This window comes from Sander lucioperca, chromosome 10 (genome assembly GCF_008315115.2).
Source record: "Sander lucioperca isolate FBNREF2018 chromosome 10, SLUC_FBN_1.2, whole genome shotgun sequence".
In the NCBI taxonomy this organism is placed as follows: domain Eukaryota; kingdom Metazoa; phylum Chordata; class Actinopteri; order Perciformes; family Percidae; genus Sander; species Sander lucioperca.
In genome coordinates, this window is record NC_050182.1 from 36,599,013 (window position 1) to 36,622,593 (window position 23,581).

At 41.8% G+C, this 23,581-nt stretch overlaps 1 long non-coding RNA gene across 2 annotated transcripts in view; it reads right to left on the bottom strand.

The window, feature by feature from the left end:
- Window positions 1–261: 261 nt before the first annotated feature.
- LOC116035279 overlaps window positions 262–23,581 on the bottom strand; it is a 78,204-nt gene continuing 54,884 nt past the window's right edge. The window contains exons 3-4 of one of the 2 annotated variants that reach the window (XR_004101316.2): window positions 15,889–15,969; window positions 262–1,805 (exon numbers count right to left, since the gene is read on the bottom strand). This is a non-coding gene — a long non-coding RNA (uncharacterized LOC116035279). Of the gene's footprint in view, window positions 1,806–14,337; window positions 15,017–15,888; window positions 15,970–23,581 lie in introns of those variants that run through there. The other variant, XR_004101317.2, reaches the window with a different exon arrangement.

Sequence of the window (23,581 nt, forward strand, 5' to 3'; positions counted from 1 at the left end):
GTTGTTTGAGTGAAAGAAAACATGGTTTGGAGGGATTTTGTTTTAATTTCAACTTCATCATTAAGAGTGACAATGCCTCTGGCACAATGCAAACAGTCTTGTGTATTTATTCACAAGTGTCTCTGAGCCAGCAAGACTGAAGGCCAAAATTTCCAATGATTGTGTGAAGCATTACAGAATGTAACGCAATAGAAAATGACAAAATGGAGCAAACCTAGTCAGTAAACAATTATAAAACTCAATTCAATAATGACAAAATAGTATGAAAAGTAAATCATTTTATTATAACAGTACACCTCTATTTACACACTGCTTGAAGCAGAACGGGGGAGGGGGGGTTAGATGCAATAAGAGCTGGATTGCTCTCAATCAATTTGTCCCTGTCTGTTGGCAGGTATCCAGGCTTTGCTGTGTCCCAGTCCCCAGTGTTGGCTCCATCAGGACTCCCAGCAAAGAGCTAAGCAGCAGCATCAATGTGCCCATTTAGAGTGGGATCTGTGCAGATGCAGTAGGAAGGTCAGGCCATTGTGCGGTCCTCCTCCCTCTCGCCTTTCACTTCACCCTCTAGGACGCCGTCCACATCAAAGTTGTTATTGAGGCCCCCTCAATCGGAAATCCCGGTTTGGCAGGGAAGCGAGGTGTTTAAGAAAAGAATGAGGGCCTTGACCCAACATGGGCGACTAAATCAGCCCGCCGACAGCCCAGAGAAAGATTAATACTCATAGGTCCTCTTTACACCTGGCGTTAACCAGGATCACTTATTTGGACTGAGTCTAGATTGTGATGATGTCAGAATGCATGCATTTAAAAAAAATTTTTTTATTACAAATCACAGACTGCCTCAAATGTCACATTCTCTTGTAAGATTTGACACCTGTCTTTTTTTCTCATCCATGAATTCAATTTGTACCAACAGCCTGTTATCAATTTCCCTGAAACCTCTTTGAGGTGTGTTACATGATCAGTATATAACTTTTTTTACAACAATCATTTTTATTCACAACATTGATAGCGGGCCCCCTTGAACAGCTCAAACAAACCTACTTAACATTGTTTATTTATCCTTGATACATCATGACTTTTCCCAATTTTATGAGAATTTTCTTAGAAACTGAATTATGAACTGATGGTGTTTGTTATCTGTTTGCATTATTAAAGGAAGCTGCATGCTGCCAGAAGATGCGTGGACATCCCTGTTCAAATAAAAACATGTCATATTTTCTTTTTTTTTTTAACGTAGTTAACGATGCTTTATGGTCATTTCTGTTTGTTCATCGAATGTGGGAGCACAGTTTGTGGCAAAGAAAAGGATTACCACAGTATTAGTGTTTTACATATGGTATTCTAAAAAGCTCAGAAGAAGGAAAAAAAACTAAAAATAAATGGTGAATTTTGCAATTATCATTATCATTTTGACACATACAGCAGTGGGGTCTGTGGGACTCTAAACAATGAGAAAGTTAGACCTATGTCAGCTAAACATAAGGGTTCAAACTTATGTTTGGAGTGTTGTTTTTTATTTAACTGAGCACGAATGAAAAAGCAGAAAAACACCAGAATGATATGGCACCCTGCTAGTGAAAAACAAAACACTCAAAGCCGCAGATCTAAGTAAGGGTGATGACATGTTCCTAAATTACAAATATGTCTGAACACATCCATGCAGTAGGTGGTTTCGGTGATTACATTTTTAAAGTGTCTTGTGTTTTTTTTTTTTTTCCAGCTAGATTTGAAGCACTTTCTCTTCATCTGATTCCCATCAGCAAAGACAAGTTCAAGGATGCCACCGTTTCCTAGTTCACCATCTGAAAGGGAAGCGGAAACCACATCATCTCTAACTGCAACAGCGAGGAAGAAAGCAGGAGGATTGGAAAGAAAGTGAGAAGGAGGGAAGGGAAGGAGATGGAGGCAGATTGAGGAGAAGGTGGCAGATAGCGGGACGTGTATGAGTTCTTTCCTCTTTCTCTCCCCCTCTGCTCTCGGATCATGTGGAAAAAGCTTTTCAAATTATGATGTGGATTGACGTGCAGCAGCTGTCCCCTCTCCTGGGTCCTGTCCGTCACCTCGCCGGTCACCGCTGACAGCGCTATGATGGATTAGGAATTGTCATCCAGGACGCTTGTCACTTGTTTACAAGTCGGCCATCCCTCATCTCTCACCACAGGCCTTATAATCTGGCCGACACTCCTCCAACCCCACCCCACCCAACTCCCCGCTACCAGACACGCTATACAAGACACCATACATTACAACTGCTTTTTTCTTTTTTTTTTTCTTTCTGTCTTCCTTTCCCCTACCCTCTCTCTCTCTCTCTCTCTCTCTCTCTCTCTCTCTCTCTCTCTCTCTCTCTCTCTCTCCTACATCCCTGGGCTGAACACAGTCAACACATTTAATGCATTAATATATGTGTTGTGTTCGCCAATCTCCCAGGGACTGGGGCGATGTCTTCTCCTGTCAACCTCTACCCCTGAGAACTGACTGGGTTTTATACAAACATCCCAGTGGGAGAGAGGGGGGGAGGCTCAGATCTAACCTGCATTCTGTTATTTGAAGAATGGCGCTTTAAGATCTGTTGCCCAAAACTACTGATGGTTTATATTCTCTATCACTAGAAGCTCTACTTTAGTACTGATAGTACGATGGTAAACGCAAATCTGTGTGATCCATAAACTCTGGTTTGTAAAAATCAGGTAATAACATATGCAGAATCGCAATTCAATCTTGATTTCGCCTCTTACAATACGATTCTGGTGTTCTAAGGTCGGTTTACCTGTTTCTCCTGCTACCAAAATACTGCTAAAACCATTAGTAGTTATTTGATTTATTGATTATTATTGTCATTTGAACCTATTTATCAAGTGAAAGAAAAAAAAGCTATTTCCACCTTCTCATATGTAAAGTTCAGCTTGGGCTCTGGCAACTTGTGATGGGCACTTTTAATTTATTTATGAAATTTTGCAGACCAAATTGTTGAATTCAAAAACAAACCAAAAAAAAAGTTGTAAGACTTTCAAAATGAATGTATTTTGTGGACGAATTCAGACCCTTCTTTACTCATTTAACGGTTTGTTGTGTACATTGATTTGAACAAGTTTTCACAGCGTGAAGCGAAAACAGTCCAAGACTATTTTCCAAAAGCTTTTAGACCCAATGATGTTGAGCCTGCTCCTCAGAAATATGGAGGAAAGAAGCCCCGCAGAGCGGCCTCTGATCTCTCTCTACAGCATCTCCCAGTCTGTGGCCTGCTGTGGAGTTTATGCTCCCTCTGCAGGCATAGTCCAAACTGGAAGACGAGCTAACCAGCCTGCCTGTCTAGCTGGGACTCAGCCCTGCCAGCTGTGATCCTGCAGAGAGGATGAGTGGATGCCATGTACCCTGCACTGCTGAGGCCCTCCCTGTGCTCCCAGTGTGGCCCTTGAGAGAGGCCATAATCTTCTCCTATCTGCCTTAATGGTTCCCTCTGTTGATGCTGAGATGGCAGGCCCGGGAGTGGGGGCTGCACGCTGAAACATACCACGAGCATATTGTCGTTAAATTAAAAATTTCTGAACACTCCCTTGCTCGTGGCATAACCGCCGCCGTGAGAGCAATCATAATTGGCTCTGAAAACATGCATAATTGCCTTCAGCTGGCGTTCTTTTACAGTTGACATTGTTGAGACGGCTGCGGGGCGATTGGCGAATTGGATATGCCGCTTGCTTCACAATGGCAGTCGTAATTGAAATATGGTACGTGTGAGTGGAAGATTACATTAAAGCTCCTAGATAATCACCTGACAGGGGAGTCATTGAATCGACAATCTGCCGTGGAGTTTCGGGGAGCGGGGCCAGAGCGAACAGGCCGAGAGAGAGGGAGGGGCGAGTGGGGTGCGGGTAAAGGAAGGCATCAGGCAGAATTAGAAGAAAGAAAAAAAAAAAGCTCTTGGCTGGCTCACTTTTTCAGAGCAGTCCTGGATTGCCAGCCTGGCATTCCAGGGTTCTTTCTATCACCACATTTATACCCCGCTCCCTCCCACCCACCCTATTCTCTCTTAGATGCTCACCCCTCCACTGCTTTGAGTAGACCACTTCCCCTTTAAGAGCTAACAGATGGCTATCCATTACTGTTACATTTTATCCTCATTTTCATTCATATTTTCGTTGCTTTTTTTTTTGCTATTGTGGCAAAAGGGCACCTTTCCAGTCCACACTGGCACACAAGGCTGCCTACAATCGGCTGAAATAGACCTCAGATTAATTTAGATTGTGTAATGTTGGTGATTTTTGCTTCACTTGTGAGGCATCCTTTTATAAAAAAAAAAAAATGTGATGGTAACATCGCATGATTCAACTGGCATATTAATGTTTTGATTTCTCTGAAACGTCCTCACACCATTCTTTGTGAAATTCCTTTCACTTCCTCACCCTAATAGACAGCAGGAAGGGAAGTGTTATTTCACAACACACACATGCACACACGCACACACGCACACACACACACACACACACACACACACACACACACACACACAGAGCACATTACTGGAAAACTGAGAATGCACTAAAGATGCTCCCATTCATCCTCTCCTCCATGCACACTGTAGACTATCAGTGCTGTTGTTGTGGCAGAGGTAAAAAACCTTGCAGGTGCCTCCACTCTTTTATCTACCTCTCCTCTCACCATTATCTTATATTTGGGTATAAACACACAGACTGTGCAACCCGATAATATGCAATTAAAAACAAAGATCATTAAAAAGTTATTGGTGTCTGCCTAATTACTATAACTTTACCCCCCTAATAATGTATAATGAGCGTGCATGGGTATTGATTCGAAGCAAATCTCCCTTTCCTCCTGGAAAAAAGCAGGTAGTTACTTTGTGTTAAATCATTAATATAGTAATGATTTTTCCAGAACACTCTCAATTAAGACCAGAGCAGAAAATGACCCAGGGGAGTTGAAGCTCACGCTCTCAAAAGTGTGATGTTCCAAATTTACCCTGGCTTCTCTCACCAGAGAATATGGATAGGGCCGAGCCGTGTCTCTGAATCATTTAAAGTGGAGCTTGTTGATTAGGATGTGTGTATATGTGTTTCTGTGTTAAAGGTCTGCACCTTTAATGTAATACAGTATGTACTAATACACTGCACTGCATACGCAAGTGAAAAGCAAGCAATAGAAAGTGATGCAGTGGTGTGGTTTGACCTCCAGTAGGTGATAAAGAAAAGTCGGCCAGGTTGAAAAATTCATGAAAAACATTAATTTTAAAAAGAAAGAAAGGCAAATAATTCCACTAATGTAGGTAATAAATTAACTAAAGTGAATAAAAAGAGTGTATCCTACAGACCCATCTGAAGGTTTAACAATCATTAATGTACCCATAATCTAAAGAAAAAGCATAGAATTTAAAATGTTCTCACTAAACCCTGTTGTAGGTAGTGGCCAGTTTTGTAGTACTCGAGAACGGTCTTTTTGAAGGTTTCTGTTCTGTTCTGTCTGAATCGACCGTATTTTTACTCTGCCTTGTCTCTGCCTCAGAGAAAGAGGAATCAGGGTTTTATTTCAAGACCACACCTGCCTTTTAATTATTTCATCAAGGCATTTCTTATGATACACTTATGGCAATAAAGAGGTGAATGAAGAGAATCTTAATTTGTTTTCTGTGTGTTTTGTTATGGGAATGTCGATCTTTCAGATCAACTGGAGGAGTGCCTATGGTTAGCATTTTCCACATTTTATCGTGTCATGCAGTGTCGGACTCGCACTGTTCAGGGCTTGGCCTTGGTTTTGATCTGGTCTCAATCCTTCAAAGTCTCGGTCTTGCCTTGGTCTCGATACACTATGGTCTTGGTGATGACTTGGTTTAGGTGGTTTTGACTACACTGGTAGTGGGTCTGGGTCTTGGCAGAGTTGGGTTATGAAGTGACCTCGGTAGCACATTCACAATACAATGGAAGAGTAACTGTCCATTTTTGTAAACATGTAAAAAAGTCCTGCTAGTAAGCTTGTTACCAGTACTATTTTGGTACTTGGTATTTTCTTTGCCATTGCAAGAAATGTCACCTTATTTGTGACGCATCACAAAGGAGAAAACAGTGCACAATCTGTCGTTACAAGACAAAAACTTCCCTTTTTACACGACAACATACAAACAGCGTTTCTAAATTGTACTTTAGTACAATACTTGAGTAAATGTACTTAGTTACATTCCACCACTGCTGTAAGCTAGGTAGCATCAATTTGCGCCACCCTGGGTTCATACTACCACTTATAAAATTTGCTTTGTCTGAACACAGTCTACAGCCATGCTAGCAGCTCCGTGAGGCTATATACTTGTGTTTATAGCTGCGGTTTTGGGAATTTCTAATGTCAGCATGCTCACAAAGGCAATACTAACATACTGTTAATCTGGGAACGTTAACCATGTTAATCATCGTATTTTACTGTGTTAGCATGCTAACATTTGCTAACTAGCACTAAACACAAAGTACAGATGAGACTGATGGGAACCAGTCATAAATCTAGCAGGTATTTGGGCTTAAAGCAAGGTAGTGGACAAACTGAAATGTTGAACTGATGAAAGGAATCATCACCAAAGGCTGTCCAATTCATCAGAAGGGAAACACGAATGTGTGCATCAAATTTCATGGCAATCCATGTTGAGACATTTCAATTATGCTAACCTCATTGGCATTCAAAGAAATGTCAGGTGATCTCCAAAGTCATCAAGATAAATTATCTTGGAACCATAAATGTCTGTACAAAATGTGCCACTTCAGTGAGTAGACGTTGAAATATTTCATATTGTCATTCAAGTGAAAGACAGTTAGCTGAGCTTATTTCTAGATCTCAGTGTAAATCTCCCTCTTGATATAGCGGATGGTAAGGTAAGAGTCCACAAATTGAAAAAAATGAAAGACTTGCGTCTGTCATGGTTTGCAGGTTTGCATAAATCAACTTGCTTGCCTTTGTAATTCAAATCCTGCTACTTTGTGATCTCTGACCCATCTGAGCCCCTCCCCCACTCGACTCTCCCAAAATGCTCCAACAATTAGATCATTTGTCCGTCTATTATCTCAACACCTGCAAGAAAATCTGTCTCAATTTTCCACTCTGCTTCTGATCTGGTCTCCCTCCCGTCTTCTTCTGTGGCCCCACTGAGACGATAGTTTGGCCCCAAGCAGCTTCTGTGTCTGTCAGGAGGCTCCTGTGCGTTGCCATCCCACCATGCATCGTGCCCATGCCAAGAGTCTGTGCCAGTTCACGCCCCTTTAGCACAGAATTCTTGTCGTGACCATGCCTTTTCTTTTCTTTGCACTCTTTTGAGGCCCATGTGCCAAACACACACAGGGCTCAAGTAGCGACACACACAAACATCTCTCTCTCCCTCCTTTCACTCAGACCCATAATATTCACTAAGTGAGGACCCAGGAGGGGTTGGAACAAAGAGACCTTTGGGGTTGGGCAGTGATTCGTTATAGTCTCCATAACCACAGTTTACAGCAACTTTCTTTTGAGATGCGTGACATTTGACTTCCTGTTCCTTAGATTTGGTCGTCTGGTACAGTGTGTCATCTTTGTTTGATTTTATCACACGTCAAGAGCCATTTTCACTCGGTTTAATGTCATCGCCTAGGTAACCAGAAGGTTTTTGGCAACAACGCAGAAACGGCCAATTTGTCAATGGAATGTGTGAAGTGTCAATATAAATCTATCTAACCCCTCTGGGCGCCATTAGTGAGATCATTTTTCATATGCATATGAGAATGTTTGGTCTATTACTGTACTTTCTCACACTTTTTTTTTTTTTGCAGCCACTGAGCGATTAGACAATGGCCGAGGAGAGGGTGCAGAAAGCTAGTTTTGTGGGAGAAAGCAGTTGGGTTAGAGATGAATGCAGATGTTTGAACTCAAGTAAATACTACATGTCTGAGAATTATGGCGTGTTTAAAACGCAATGGTTAATGTTGTTGGCGACTCAATTAGTTTTAGGGATAGGTCATTTCTTTGGAGTAGTTTGTTCAGGAGTTCGGGAAACATTGTGGTTTGGGTTGAAATAGTCCCGCTTTGCCAGACCCTCCTCCACAGCGCTGCAGAGGAATGTCTGGCTAGTCCAAACTGAATTCCAGGATGGGAGAAAAAATGTTGGATTATTGGCATTTCTTTAAACCAATCACAATCGTCTTGGGTGGTGCTAAGCACCGGGCAGAGCCACGGTGCCGCAGCAAAATAGCCTCAGGAAGGAACTTGTTTTGGTGCACAACATGTGAACATTCAAAAGTTGTTTTAGTCGTGCAACAGAAAACTCAGATTGGACAGATAGTCTAGCTAGCTGTCTGGATTTACCCTGCAGAGATCTAAGGAGCAGTTAACCATAGTCCTCATAAATCCACCGGAGTTTAAAATTACAACACAAAGAAAGCGGAAGGTACCGGACATCTGGCCAAAAAGAGTGAAATCCGGCAGAATTTCCGGCGCCATCGGAGCAATCCCGTAAGTGAAACGTCGTGGATATAGACTAGGGGTGAAACTACTACTTCTGGTTAAAACGAGGAAAGTTAAACAAACGCAGGATTTTCACTCAGGAGACTGGGGTTTGGGTCCCATGCAAATTAACCGAATTTTATGGACTTTACTCCATGACACAGTGACGTCCATAACGTCACGTTACGTCCTCATTTGAGTAGTTTTAGGTCACTCATTTTAAGCCAGTTCCTGATTTATTACTAACCCTAACCCCAATCCTAAACCCTAACCCCATAACAATGTACTTTTGTTGCCTTAACTTAACTAGTTCCGCTTAACAACATTTTCTCCATGGTCACATCGATACGGCAGTACATAGAAAAGTCATATGTGTTGTTTTGGGAGTCTTTGAAATAGACCTGTAATATTGTTTAGGTACGAGGATGTGTTGTTCCCGTCATATGGCAACTAGAGAGCTTTGTCACTCAAGCATTATGATCAACATTGACATTCTTGTGGGGCATTTGGTGAAACAACTGATGTTGTCATTCTTTTTGGGGGGACAGTCTCATATTAAAACTCATTGAATTGCTATTGCAGACAAAATGCAGACCACAAATAATATAAAAACCTGGTTTGAGTTCATTGAAATGGTTAGGATTTCAACTTTAAAGAGTGAAAACAAACTGACTTGAGGACGGAGCGCAGGCAGTAAAAATCCTAACTATACCAACAACATGGGAGATAAAGTAAAATGGGGGTCCATGACCTGTAATGATTTTTTACTTGAGGGTCTGTGACATGAAAATGTTTGAGCTCCGCTGCTGTACATACTTATGATAGCTGAACAACAGCGTGTCACAGCATGGCATTTATGTTCATGTGACATTATCAAAATGCTCATATGACAGCACACCAATTATGAATACGGACGAAGCAACACCAGAAAACATTTTGCACTTTCACTCTCGCTGACATGACCTTTTACTATGATCTTGCGTTCCTCGTCACCTCCTGTGCTGTCGTGTGTCGTCCCCCCCCCCTCTCTCTCTCTCTCCATCTTTTCTGCTTCCATCCCAAGGTAAATCCCATTGGATAGATGCTTTGTTGTGGAGGCTTGTGAATGTTTTCGCCGCTGTTATTTATTGGCCGTTGACAGGGCCATGAATTCTGGGCCAAAGTGAAACTCATATTGTTATCAAAAGCATAAAATTCCTATCACTTTAGGTGTCAGAGCAGAGACAAGAAAATGAAACAGGTACTCATAAAGGTAGCGGGTGTCATAAATCAGCTGGAGGGGCCCGAGGAGGGTGGACGCTTGATTAAATAAGGGGAATTAGGTATTTTTGCAAAAGCGGGAAATAACATTGATCTATGCCCCTGTCAGTGGCGAGGCTTCACACTATTGTGTATTGTTTTTTTTGTTCGTGCATCTTTATAGTATATCAATCTCCCTCTGACTGAATGATATGAGTGAGAGAAAACACAGCCTGCTTTGGCATGCCACGGGATCTGTAGCTGGAAAACTAGGGGACAGACTTATGCAGGATCTGAGTTTGCCATCTCCGTTTTCCTCAGCTTTGTTTACCAGGACATATGTGAAATGAGCCAATAGGACTACTGTTTTTCCTACAGCGCCATGGGCATCAAGAGGCAATTTAAGGTCAGTCAGGGGTGAGACACTGCACTAGTTTATACCAGGGTGCAATCAAATTTCATTGTGTTTTTACGGAAAATCACTTTCGGGAAATCATTTCTATTTTTCTACTTTCTAGTGTCGGTTATCTATTTTAAAAGAAGCCTTGTTGTTAGGAAAATGCAATAAATCTTCACACTTCACAGTTCACACTACTAGAAAATTCTAACACAACAAGCAATCCTTTACTTGTGCAGGCTGTTTCATAGCCACTTTCTTACATCTACAGAATCTGGACCAAGAGCACCATGTAACCAGGATAGCAAATAACACAAGATTTAGTATGTACTTCAGAAACCATAAGTAAATAATTTAAAGGGGAACTCCACCAATTTTACACATCAAAATCTGTTTATTGGTCTTGGGGAGTACTTGTGAAATAAGTTGTATAAAGCCTTTTGTAGGTTTGATAAAGTAATGTCAAGTGACATCAAGTTTGAAAAAGAAAAAAGCATCTGGGGATGTGGAGTTAGAAAGAGTTGAGCTTATCAGACCTCTATAGCCCGCTCCTCAACCCTGCTTTAGGCTAGCGGCTCAATGCTACATTAGCAGCTACTAGCATAACACACACCTGAACCTCCGACCAAAGTATTGACAGCCGAGTTGCATTGTGGGTAATGTAGGCGGCCGGTTTTGGCAAGGAATAAGAATGAGTGGAATAAAAGACACAATGTCTCTGGTTCTGCTGCACCAATTTTGATCCTTGTAAAAAAAAAGATTCTTCTGAAAATGTAGGAGTGCAATGCATAATCTGTGGAGTATGCTTTTAAACACATATATAAACAATCAAAAAAAGAGCTTACTCATGACTCCAAAACCTCCCTCCTGCATGGTTGGAATATAGCATCAGAAATGGTTGACAGCTGATGAAATTCAGAAGTATGACTCAAAAACTAATTCTGCAAAGCAACACATCTCTGTTCCAGGTTGCTCTTCCTAAATGTATAATTTCAGTAACGTCCCCCACTATGATTTGGAGGTGTCTGCATGGCTGATAGGATCGGTGAACTCTGGAGAGTGGGGTGACGACCTTCCACCTCATCCATCACCCGCTGATGGACATGGGAAGCCGGTCCTTGACAGGTTGGGGGGTAGGCGGGGGTGGAGGGTACAAATGGGGTTAAGGATAGGCTGGAGAGGGATCTCGGTTACCGCAGCATGGTGGCTGAACGAACAGGGTGGGGGGGCAGGATTGAGGTCAGGGATGTGATTGAGGTATTAGATGGACCACAGCTAGCCTGGTTGAATGTTTGTGTGGGACGAAGATGGATTATCTGACTGTTTTTTGCATGTCTTACGTGTGACAAATAAACCAAAGTGCATTACGTCATTTGCCAGAATCTTGTTTTTTCTTCATCTTTTTTTTTTAACAGTACAGGACATGACTAATTTTGGTACAGTTCTCCAGCTGATATTTGTGAAAGAGCCACCCAAACCTATACAAATGATGAATCTGGTAATCAGGATCATGTCCAAATTTTACAGAGATGTAATGAGTCTCTGAGGGCCACTTGTTTCTTATACACCCACTGAAACCAGGACCAACGTCATCAATCTTCAGAGTGGCTGAAGTGAAGTTGACTTCTGTCTGAAGGTTGCTCCCCTCTGTTGATTTCTTCTCAGGATCTCAGTGGGAAGCCCACGTTCCCGTCACACGGCGAGAGAGCGTGCACACTTGAGAGAGAGAGAGAGAGAGAGAGAGAGAGAGAGCGAGCGCATGGTGTGGTTGCATGCTGTGCGGGCAATGACCACCAAACCTCCAACTGACACGGCCAGTATTGAGTGAAACCACGGTGTGAAGCAGGGATGCAGTACACACACATGTCAGTGTGGAATGGGTTCAGTGACTTTTGACCCTGCGGTCCAAACGCCTGTCAACACCATATATACTACCATCGTTTTGTGCATGACTGTGTGATCATATGTTTTCCTCCGTCTGACCTAAATGCAGTCATGTCTAGACACTTCTTTCTTTCTGCTGCTGCATTGGTTATATTTTGCACTTTATGTCAAAAGTTTGCTGTTTTCAGGAAGTTAAACAAGACTCCTTCCTCTCTCCTGTCAGACAGCAGCTTCATGCTTGGCATAGTGAAACCAGGAACAGGCTGCCCAGTTCACTTTCACTCATAAACCTGAGGTTTCACTGTTTATTATTTCTACGTTGGTTTTGATTTAATTTTCAAGTGCAGTATTTTGTTGTTTTTCTATATGTGTGTTTTGCTGAAGCTGATGTCTTTGCATACCGTGACGCAAATAAGGAGGCTATAATGTCTTAATGCCTAGATCTGACTAAATCTTATTCTGTAAATAAGGATAAGCTTTTGTTATAACCTGAAAAACAACAGGGATTGACACAGATACTGTATATTATAATCATCTGGAAGATTTTCTCTGATTGATCCTGTTGTTTCTGACTTATTCTTCTCTACATCAAAATATTTACTGCATATGGTTTTATAATGTATGGGGGTGTGTGATCTGTTGCTACCATTTGATGTTATAGTGTGGATCGGGTGGAACAACAAGCTGCCCTTGCTTGTCTTCTGCTGGCCAGAGCCTCAGTGGGATGGGCAGTTTGTGAAATGACAGGACATGCCAACAAATTGCATCACTTCTGCCTCTGTGGCCGAGGACAATGGGCCACCATATGCCGAAGTGGGGAAATGAATGGAGCTCATTTGTGCTGGCACCCTGAGCCCCCGCTCCCTCCGACCCTGCTGGGGCCTCCGTGGCACCGGGGCCGACACAGACAGACGAGCCCACCCTCTGCCACGCAGCCGTGCTGCTGTCCGCCACACCATCCCATAAGCCAACTCCAACAAATACATTGTTGGAGTTGTTATGTGGTGTATAGAAAAATAATTTAAAAAAGGAGAAATCACTTGAGTTATGTTGGTAACACTTTTTTTTAATTAAATACACTTACTGCAGAATTATTGCTATTGTACGTTTTAGAAGTTTGTCTGATTATTTTGGAAGAAAATTACATTAATATGGAGCATCACTTCCGCTTCATGTAAAATAGAAAAAAGTTATTATATACATTATTTCTTTCATGGATGAATATACAGGAAGTTTGTAAAAGTAGCCTGCGTGCAAATTTGTGTTTATCAGTGTGTGTGTGTGTGTGTGTGTGTGTGTGTGTGTGTAGGCCTGGGATGATAGCAGATGATTAAGGAGTGGCTGCTCTGTTGACATGAGATACTAATGAGGATGAAATGAGAAGGTCAGGGCTCGTCTCCAGGAGGGGGACACCCCCCCATCCCCTCCTCCTCCCATCACTCCCCCCCCTTCTATCCCCGTACCCCCCTGGTTGCCTCCCTCCTCAGGATGGCTGGATGGCTAATCCTCCTCTTAATCGGCACAGACCAGTATACACACGTGTATACACAGACGCACACACACACAGACACAAACACACACACACACACACACACACACACACACACACACACACACACACACACACGTATACACTGAGGCGCCTCTGATCAGGCACTGAGCATCTTCATAATGGCGGTAATTAGCAGCTCAACAAGCCTACCTCAGCATTATGATTAGCGCCTCTTTTTTTTGAGCACACTCCAAACCTGACCAGCCTGGCCTCTGCTGTCAATCCATTCTGCTCTAGACTGCCAATAAAGCAGACATCAAAACACTTATTATACAGTCCCTCCAGAAAAACGCGATTATGGGATCGCATAATTCAATGCATAATCAGCCAAAGTCCGCATATTTACGTGGGGGCCGCATTTTTTCAAATACACCGCACTTTCGGCGCATATATTGTTGATTTCCGCGCATGATTTCATAATCCCCGCATTTTCGTTGCAAAAAAGTCACATCTATCTTAGCAGAAAGTTGAAAAATGTTGCATTTACTTCACACAAGAGCAGCCATTTCCCCCTGTTGCCATGGGAACGTTATGAAGTGACGTAATTACGCGACGTGAACATCATCGAAAAGCTGCAAACCCCGCGATGAAGCCATGATGAAACCGCAGTTTTTGCAAGTTCCCGCAATTTCATTGCATAAAATTGCATAAATATCCTGCATATTCCATCGCATTTTTTAAGAAAACGTGCCGCATAATCAAGGATTTTTGCCCACAACAATCACAAAAAAACTCAAAGTTTTTCTGGAAGGACTGATTATAGAGTAGGATTTATTCAATAGATGTCTCATAATAATCTTCTTTATGAAATTATTTTTTTATTCTAGTCATTTTTTTATAAAAATTAAAGATCTTAAAGTCCCATTAGTGGCCACTGGAGGCTGTGTTGCTTTTTGATCCCAAACTGACTTAAGTGGTTTGACCCAAGTGAGCAACTGATGTTGACAGCCTGAAAAAAATTTAAATATCCCCTTTTAAAAGCCCAACACAAAGCCACATGCAATAATGAGTAATGCTCACATGTGTTACTTTAATTCAAAACTCATGAGCATGTTCAAAATATAGTTTTTTGGGGGGGATATTGTTCTATTTAAAACTTAAATGTTTGATTTGTAAGATTCTTTGACATAGGGCTGTTTTCACAGGGAGGTGGGGGGGGGGGGGGGTTAAACCATATTGACAAAGGTCAGGGATTCAATGTTCAACGTCAGCCGGCTGGCTAAAATACCAAAAAGAAAAACAGCAGCTGTCAGTCATCGGCATAATAATCACTGGCTCATGCGGCGACGGAGGAATGTAATGATAGGAAATCCAGACAAAGGTAGGAGTGATGGGCGTCCAGCGATGCAGCAAAGCGACCTGTGTGAGTGCAGGGGGACTCTTATTAATGAAGGTGTGAGGGTCTCCATCAGCATAGTGAACTGCTGACCCCGACAAGGGGAAGGAAGTACTCGGCCAGCTGCATGCCATTTTTCATCTCTCTGATAGAAGTCAAAAGAGAGGCAGGGGGGGGCGGGGGACAGAAGGGGGACAGAGGAGAGAGAAAGGGGCGGGTCTGATATTAAAAAGAAGTTGGCCCTGTGAAGTGTGGCGACGTGTTGGATGGAGGCCTCCTAAGCCGTGACCCCATGTGATTTGAAAGAGTGTCTAGCTCACCTCGTTAATCAAAGGCTGATGCGTATCACAGCGCCGACCCCACACACACACACACACACACACACACACACACACCACCCAAAAGCCCACCTCAGACAGGTCCTTGTTGCACTTTGTCATTTTCCACAGGAAGTGCATGGGAAGATAAGAATCGTCAGGTTGCCACACAGTTCAAGACAGGAAATAGTGGGGAAGGCTGATTGGTGTGTGTGTGCTTGTGTGTTTTTGTGCATGTTCACGTTGATGAAAGGGGAAAACTGGGGTCAAGATTGTGGTCCATGTAAAGATGATGTTTCGCAACACTTTCATGTATTTGACACATTTGCTTAATGATGCATTATATGAACACTCATTAAAGAGGAACCTGATTTCACACATTAACGTCAGTACACAGGTCACCACCGCACATGTGAAAGACGCCGTTAAAAGCGTATTGTGGCTCCAAAGGGAGCTGCAGGAAATCTGATTCATTGCCTTAAGCAATGTCATTTGAGTCAGTGTCGGCTGGGGCCGAAGACTAAAAGTTTGAAAATTAAGAAAAAAAGCTGGGGGGTGTGGAGTTAGAAAGAAAAAGAAAACTGTCTGTAATGATACTCTTGTGTCACTCTGCCATGTTTTTAATTTGTAATACAAAAAAATTGCGTGTAAATTACCTACCACACTTTGCTGAAACAGACGTTCTAATAATAGAACTCACGTGCAAATTGGAATTCAGGAGTAATGTGTTTTTTGGCACGCGATTTCCAGTCCTCCCGGGCATCTGATTATCGTCTTCCTCCTGCAACGAGACAGTGGTGGAATTTATAGAGGAAGGTTTCGAAAGCATTTTCAGAGCAATCAACAAGATTTGCTTGGTTTAATCAAGGATGTGACAAATTGTTGAATCTTCTGCAAAAAAAAGGTTGGGTTGTAATGATTTTTTTTTTTTTTTTTACGTATATTCCATACGTAAAAAAAAGGATTCTCAAGTTTGTATGCTCCTCTTTACTGCAAATGGTACAAAATATCTTCTAACTTCGTAAACATGCAGTGTATTAAGTCTTTCTCCAGTCCAGTGTGATTGCTCCAGCTTGCTCTGTTTGATCAGGAGCGAGGGAGAGCGAGAGAGAGAGAGAGAGAGAGAGAGAGAGAGAGAGAGGAAAAATGAGCCTGCCAGTGGTTAATTGAGCATACAGATTCCTAATGTGTCAGGCGGTGGCCTCGCAGATGAGGGATGGCACTTTTTTACGATGCATCTTCCTTTGTTTCCTCTTTAAGGCTAATGAAGTCGGCCCTTCCAGTCGCCACCTGGGCCAGACACTCAGACACCAGAGACACTCTCACATCCCATTCACAAAGTCCAACAGCGAGTCATCATCCTCCACCCCCCCCTCCCTCCCCACAACCTCAGCCTGCCCAAAGACAAATACACACACATCCAATGACACGCACTCAAACGCAGGCGTGCTCGTACACATACTGTACACGAGTATGCACACGTGTACACACAAGCGGGGCTATTAGCTGGACGTTTGTGATAAACACACACTCTGGGACTGATGTTTACAGCATATTCATTATCAAAGCCGCAGACCTGTTTATTTTTACGGTCTCAAAACAGCAAGCATCCATTATCCAAAGATGTTTGTTATTTTTCTGTTTTTTTTGTCTTTCTCACTTGTCTTTTTTTTTTCCCTACATGCCTTTGGGTCACCCACTAATGAGCTTAACACTGAGAAAACGTGGAAGCGATTAGACGAGACTTGGCTGTTTGAACAACGGGGCGATCATATTGTACCTTATGATTACACACATTTATATCAACAGAAACAAGGGAGGAGGCAGCCTAGGAGGTTCACAACTATATCTAGTTGGGTGACTTCACATGGGCTTTCCTGTGTGCGTGCAACCAGTGAATGATGTCCACTGTTGTTGGCATGCCTCGTACTCCCTTCCTTATCCTTGTTCTGCTTTAGCAAGGTGAGCCTAAACCTCCTTCGGCGCCTCTCATCTCTTTCGCTGTGGCAACTCGGGCCAAGTAGTTCTGGTCACCCAAACATGTTCAAGGTGCTCCGTGACCATATGTTTGCTCATTGGGGAGCGGAGCAGGGAAGGGCTGGACTCTCTGACCTTCACCCAGGTTGAGCAATGAATACTCCAGGCTCCGCTCGCTTGGGTTCATGCCAGGTGAACACAGTAGTCGGGCGACGCAGACATGCCAGCGGAGCCCAGCAAGCATTTGACGGCCCCAGACACACAGAAAGTGGCGAATTGTCAAGTTTTTAGGGGAAAACCTAAATAGATTTCTGCTTGAGTTTGTCCAAACTAGTGTTTAATGTGTGGTAGAATTCTCTAAACCTGTACTCAATTTCAATTCAATTTTTTTCACAGTGTTAAAATCATAACAGAAGTTATCTCGGGACACTTCACAGGTAGAGTAGGTCTAGACCACACTTTATGATTTACAGACCCAGACCCAACAATTCTCCCCAAGAGCAAGCATTTAGTGCAACAGTGGCCAGGAAAAACTTATTTTTAACAGGCAGAAACATCGGACAGAACCTGACTCGACATCTGACACTGCAGATTGGGACTAAGACACACATATATACAATAGGATTTATAGTAATTACATCCGTTGGCATTATGAACAGGGGCAGTAACAATACAAATATCTTTAGTCATCAGATAGTCATTTACTTAATGTTAGAAAAAGTTGGAATGACAAGGTTTTTTTTACACACAGCGGCACAACAGCAATATGCTCATAATATACTGTATGTGTTGGAGCGCTGTAAGTGGCTCAATTAGAGCAGACATTTTAGACTGAAGCTATGCATAACAACAACAACAACAACAACAACAGAAAGGTAGATGTTTTGGTGCCATATATATATATATACTCACATTTTCAACATGCCACTAACATTTATTGTACAGCTGAACTCTTTCTCACTAGTTGACATGATATGCCGTGCATGGCACATGTTGTGCTGTACATTTCCAACTTCCATTTTCAGTTTTATGATATCGATTCCTTATTTTGTGATATTCACCTATGGCAATTTTCATAAGCCTCAAACAATAGCAACAGTTCCCTGTTTTAGTTCTCTTGGGTTGTAGGCAAAAGTGTTGCGGTTTAACAAGCACTCCAGTGCCAGGATTAAAATAATTATCATTGACTTTTAGTTTCCGTTTTAGCACTTTAGCACAACGGGCAGATTCAGGGCCAAAAATAAGAACTTATAAATGTTTAAAATTGCAATAATCTATTTTATTCAGAGTATTATGTTTAATATTTTAGACAGAAATATATCAGACAATATTAGTGACTAAGAACTGAGGAAACATGCCACATTTCGTAGATAGTGCATCTAATTTATTTCTCTTTACATTTACCTGATGAAAAAAAAAACATAATTCAGTATTATTTTTTTTTCATATTTTTATATACATTGTACATTAAATGTACATAGTTTTTATATACTTATTTTTTTATTATAGTTTCCTGAGAAGCTTCAAAACCACTTCAGTTACATTCCATTGTTCCCCATTGGACTTCTCTTACGTTATTTCAATTAATTGTTTAGTTTGAACCTATTTCAACACACACTGCCTGGTTGAATTATACCATCTGCATGGGTGCAAAATAAGCAACAGATTAAACTTGTGCTGATAACTCAAAATGTCTGCTTAGTCGAGTCAACACGGGATCTTTATGGGGAGGGAAAGGGCTGAAGGAAAATGCCATTACTCTCCCGATAATTTAAACATGTGTTGGCATTTATCTTGGTGGTCCATGTCCGAACACTAATGACAGACTCTTGTTATTAGTGGACTGAATCAATGCCAAAGGCATGCCCACCCAAAAACTTTAATCCGTTAATGTTCCCCGCTCTCTAATTTGGTATTACGGAAAAATACACTAGATGCATAGGTGCAGTAGTTCTTCAAAGTAGTATAAATACAGAATAACACAACACATATTGGACATGGTTAGTTTTTTTTAGATCTCTCTCTTTCTCACCCTCTCTCTCTCTCTCTCTCTCTCTCTCTCTCTCTCTCTCTCTCTCTCTCTCTCTGTTCCAGTCTTCTAACATCAAACTTTATTTTCGTGGGAAGATTAAATATTTCTGCTCGAGAACACCCTTTAAACTATGAAATGACTGGTGTCACTGACACACAGACACCCCCTGTACACACCCACACACACACACACACACACACACACACACACACACACCACGCTCCCCTGATTTTGGATGGATAGATGGTTGGGAAGAGGAGGAAGGGAGGTGAGGGGGGGTTGAAATATATAATCTCCTGAAAAGAATGAGGCCCTCTGGGATTTTCTTAAAGTGGCCCCTCTTTGCACTGGGGCTGGGGGAGAGTGGGTGAGTGCTGGTGGTGTGGGTGTGAGGGTGTGGGGGGGGGGGCAAAAAACATGGCCACTCCACACTGTAACCTGAGCCAGAAGGGGGCCAATCTGTCAAATAATTAGCTGTTGCCCAGCACAAAGGTTTTATTTGCAGGAATTTCATCGAGGCAGGATTGAATAATATGTCTGTGTATTGTGCGGGGTCATGGGAACATCATCTCTTACTGGTGGGCCATAAAAGACGGCTAAATGATAATGAGAAAAGGCTCTGGTAATTCAATTCCTCAAGCGTTGGTTTCCATCCCCCCCACCACCCTCTTCTCCCTCTCAGTCTTTCTGTCCTTTCTCTCTGCTCAGCTAATTGCGGAACTTTGTGTTGATGTTGAAGTGGCTTTATTCAGAGTGCAGGGAAAACACACGCTGATGTACGATTTGAACTGCGCAAAAAGAAAATGTTTACACATAATCACATCTTTTGTCCTATTTATTGTTATTTGGTATAAAATGCATGAATGAACAGCAAAAACAGTTGCCTTTCTAAGGTCTGATGTTTTACTGTGCAATGTGGCAAAAGTATTAAATAAATAAAAATAGCAGGTATAAATGGGTAAATAGGCAGGCACATAAATAAAAAAAAAATTTAACAGATCATTTTGAAGTTTTAATTTTTTAATTTTTATTTTACATTTATTTTACCAGGGAAAATAATCACATTGAGATTACAATCTCTTTTACAAGTGAGCCCTGGCCAAGAAGGCAGCACATAAAGGATACACTTTAACAGACAACAGATAACAGACAATACCTTAATATTTTGCTGGTGTATTGATTGCTAAAACATAAATGAATGGATAATCAGTAGTTTTTGCTTCTTACTCCCAAAGCCATATGGCTCAGTTGTCTTTTTCTACATTGACCCCTGACCTCTGAGAGCAGCCAACCAGGAAGTGGATAGTGTTAAAAGGGATTGATTGGCTTGTGGTCTATAGATGATTGTTTATATCATTCCATACTGCAGGTTTGACCTGTGCTGACCCCTCTTCGGACCAATCCGCTGAGAGCCATGACCTGCGTCCATTTGCAACAGCGCTAATTAGCTTTGACGGGCCTGGCTTTGCGTCGGGGGGGGTTGTAAAAATGAAGCCCTGCAGTGCCCTGATTGAAGAAAGACGCGGCGAAGCCACTCCACTTCATGCCTTCCACATCCTCCCGCCTGAATGTCAAACACATTAAACTTAATGTACCAGCAAATCTTACTCAATTATTTGTATGTTGTTGAGGTGTGTGCACGTGTGTGTTTATGTGCGTGTCTGGTGGCCCGCTAAATAGTGTTCATATGTCAGTGTATGTTCAGCTGTCTGAGCACACTCAAGCATGCTGGTGTTTACATGTTAGAGGGAGAGAGAAGTGGGAGAGACAGAGTTTGCCGTTGCACTGGTATGTCTGTCCATGTGGGATGAGGTTACGCATCCTGCAAGCCATTGCACTGGGATGAGGAAAACTTGCTTTTAAGTAAAATAATTGGATTATTGCATCCTGTGATCGCGCTAATTATAATGAAAGCAAGCTTACAATTTTCCAATTATTATTCTATGCCGATTCTGTTCCTCTCTAATAAAGAGGAGCACTGATGCAAAACAAAATGCCAGGACTCCATTTCCTGCCTGTGCCTTAGAGCTATTCGGAGATGAGGGACATAGACACCATCCAAATATATCGCCCCCAACACGCCACATAAAACATCTGACTACAGAACATACACAGGTCCCAAAATTACACATAATAGTATACACATTGTTGCCATGTACAGTACTCTTCCTCTGAATCAAATGCGTATAGGCATTGAAAAAATAAGAAAATTATTGATCTGCTTTTAAAATACCCTGAGATCCAACTAAATTAAACTTAAGATTCATATGTTTGAAAATGTACAAAGCGCAATGAGTAAAATAAAAAGGACAGTACAGTATAGTTGTATATTCTCCACTGTGTCCTTGGTTACCACCGACATGAGTCACTCACTCTGAATCTGACAAATCATTGTATTAAATCTCCTCCCCTCACAGTATCTCCCACTCTCTCCCTGCTCCTCCTCCTCCTCAACATGTCCGAGGACACACGCACGCACGCACGCACGTACGCACGCACGCGCACACACACACACACACACACACACACACACACACACACACACACACACACACTCTCAGTATCAGTCACTCAAACGTCTCTGCCATGCCTGTCAGACTTCCACCAAATTCCCTGGATCACACTACATCTGACAGTATTTCATCTTGGATTTGAGGATAAGTGAGAGGATTTCAGTTCAAGCTCGGAGCTTAGCATGAAAACGCTGCTCAGTGTGAAAAGCTAAGGGTTTACACGATGTGGGATCCCCCCACCCCAACCTTTTTTTTCCTCCCTCGCCCTCTCTCTCTCTCTCTCTCTCTCTCTCTCTCTCTCTCTATATATATATATATATATATATATATATATATATATTAGGGCTGGGCAAGGATTAAAAGTTTTAATCGCGATTAATCACATGATTTCCCTGATTAATCGCATTGTTATTCTCAAAATCCCCAAAAAAAAAAATGAATTCAAAAGTAGTGTATGGCGCATATATATATATATATATATATATATATATATATATATATATATATATATATCAGTACATCTCTCTCTCTCTCTCTCTCTCTCTCTCTCTCTCTCTCTCTCTCTCTCTCTCTCCTCTTCCCTCTTTGTGGGGTTTTGTTGATTTAGCTGTGAGTGGCTGCCTGACACAACATTGGCTAACTCCTCAAGGAGCTAACCCCATTGCATAGTTATTCTATCACTGGACTCCGAGGGGAACACAAAAAGGATGTATTTTAATTAAGCAAAACCCAGGGGCTTCAGTATTACTATAACCACATGAAGGTGGAAACAGTGAGATGAGGATGGAGAGAAATTGTAACGTTTGAAGTAACACCTAGTTCATGTGAGGTGATTGGAAAATAATGCATATTCTCGTATTGGCTGCTATGATTTGACACATATAGAATTCTGATGACCACAAGGATAGGTGATATTTTGTGCACATATTATATTGTAATTATGTCTGGATTCTTTTGAAAAAAAACAAGGGATAGTTATATTTTGAAGTGGGACTGTATGGGGTACTTATCCATAGTCAGTAGATGCCGGTTAGTGTGGCACCAGTTTGGAGAAGCAGGATGGAGTACCGACACAGAAGCTAAGCAATATACCCCTGTGAATGGGGGCAGCAGACAAACGTACCTAAAAACAAGACTACCTAACAAAAAATCAATATCGGTTTAATTGTACGCTATATTTAGTATTTAGAGTATTTTCACTGGTGTACTTTGCGGTCAGACACCCCTTTCCGATGACAAACCGTCATGTACATCTATGCTCTCCTCAAAGCCACCAGACTCCTTTGATAAAAACAGTAATTACCTAACAGAACACAGGAGTTGCTGGTCTACCACTGCCTCCATCAGTTAGTTTCTTTGTGTTATTGTGTGACTTTGGTGAATTAAAACTAAAACCCTTTAAAACACCAACGTCAACTATCCTTGTTGGAGTAAAGTCTCTAAAGAGCATTCAGACTTCTACTGTATGTTACATTACAGAAATGCTGAACAACACCAACTGGCCAAAATCTTATGTAAAAGTTATATCAATTAAGCCAAAATGTATCAATGCAAATGTAATTTGAAGTAACTCCAAAGGGACTTCATCTGAGCCAATGCAAAATCAGTGGTGCACAGAGGTCAGCGTGTATGCATTGTTTGCAGTGTTCAAATTTAGAATGGGTAGCCTATGTTGCATTTCTGCAATATAATGCACTGTCCAATTTTCCTTTTTAAACAATACAGTAAATGGTGAAATAAAACGAATGTAGTGTACCATGGTAAAACCTAAACTAACTGTGAATTGATCCTACTAACAGGTATCATATCTACTGTGTAGCCAGGGCTTAACATTGCTCCACTATGATCAAAAACACACCAATGTGTCACAC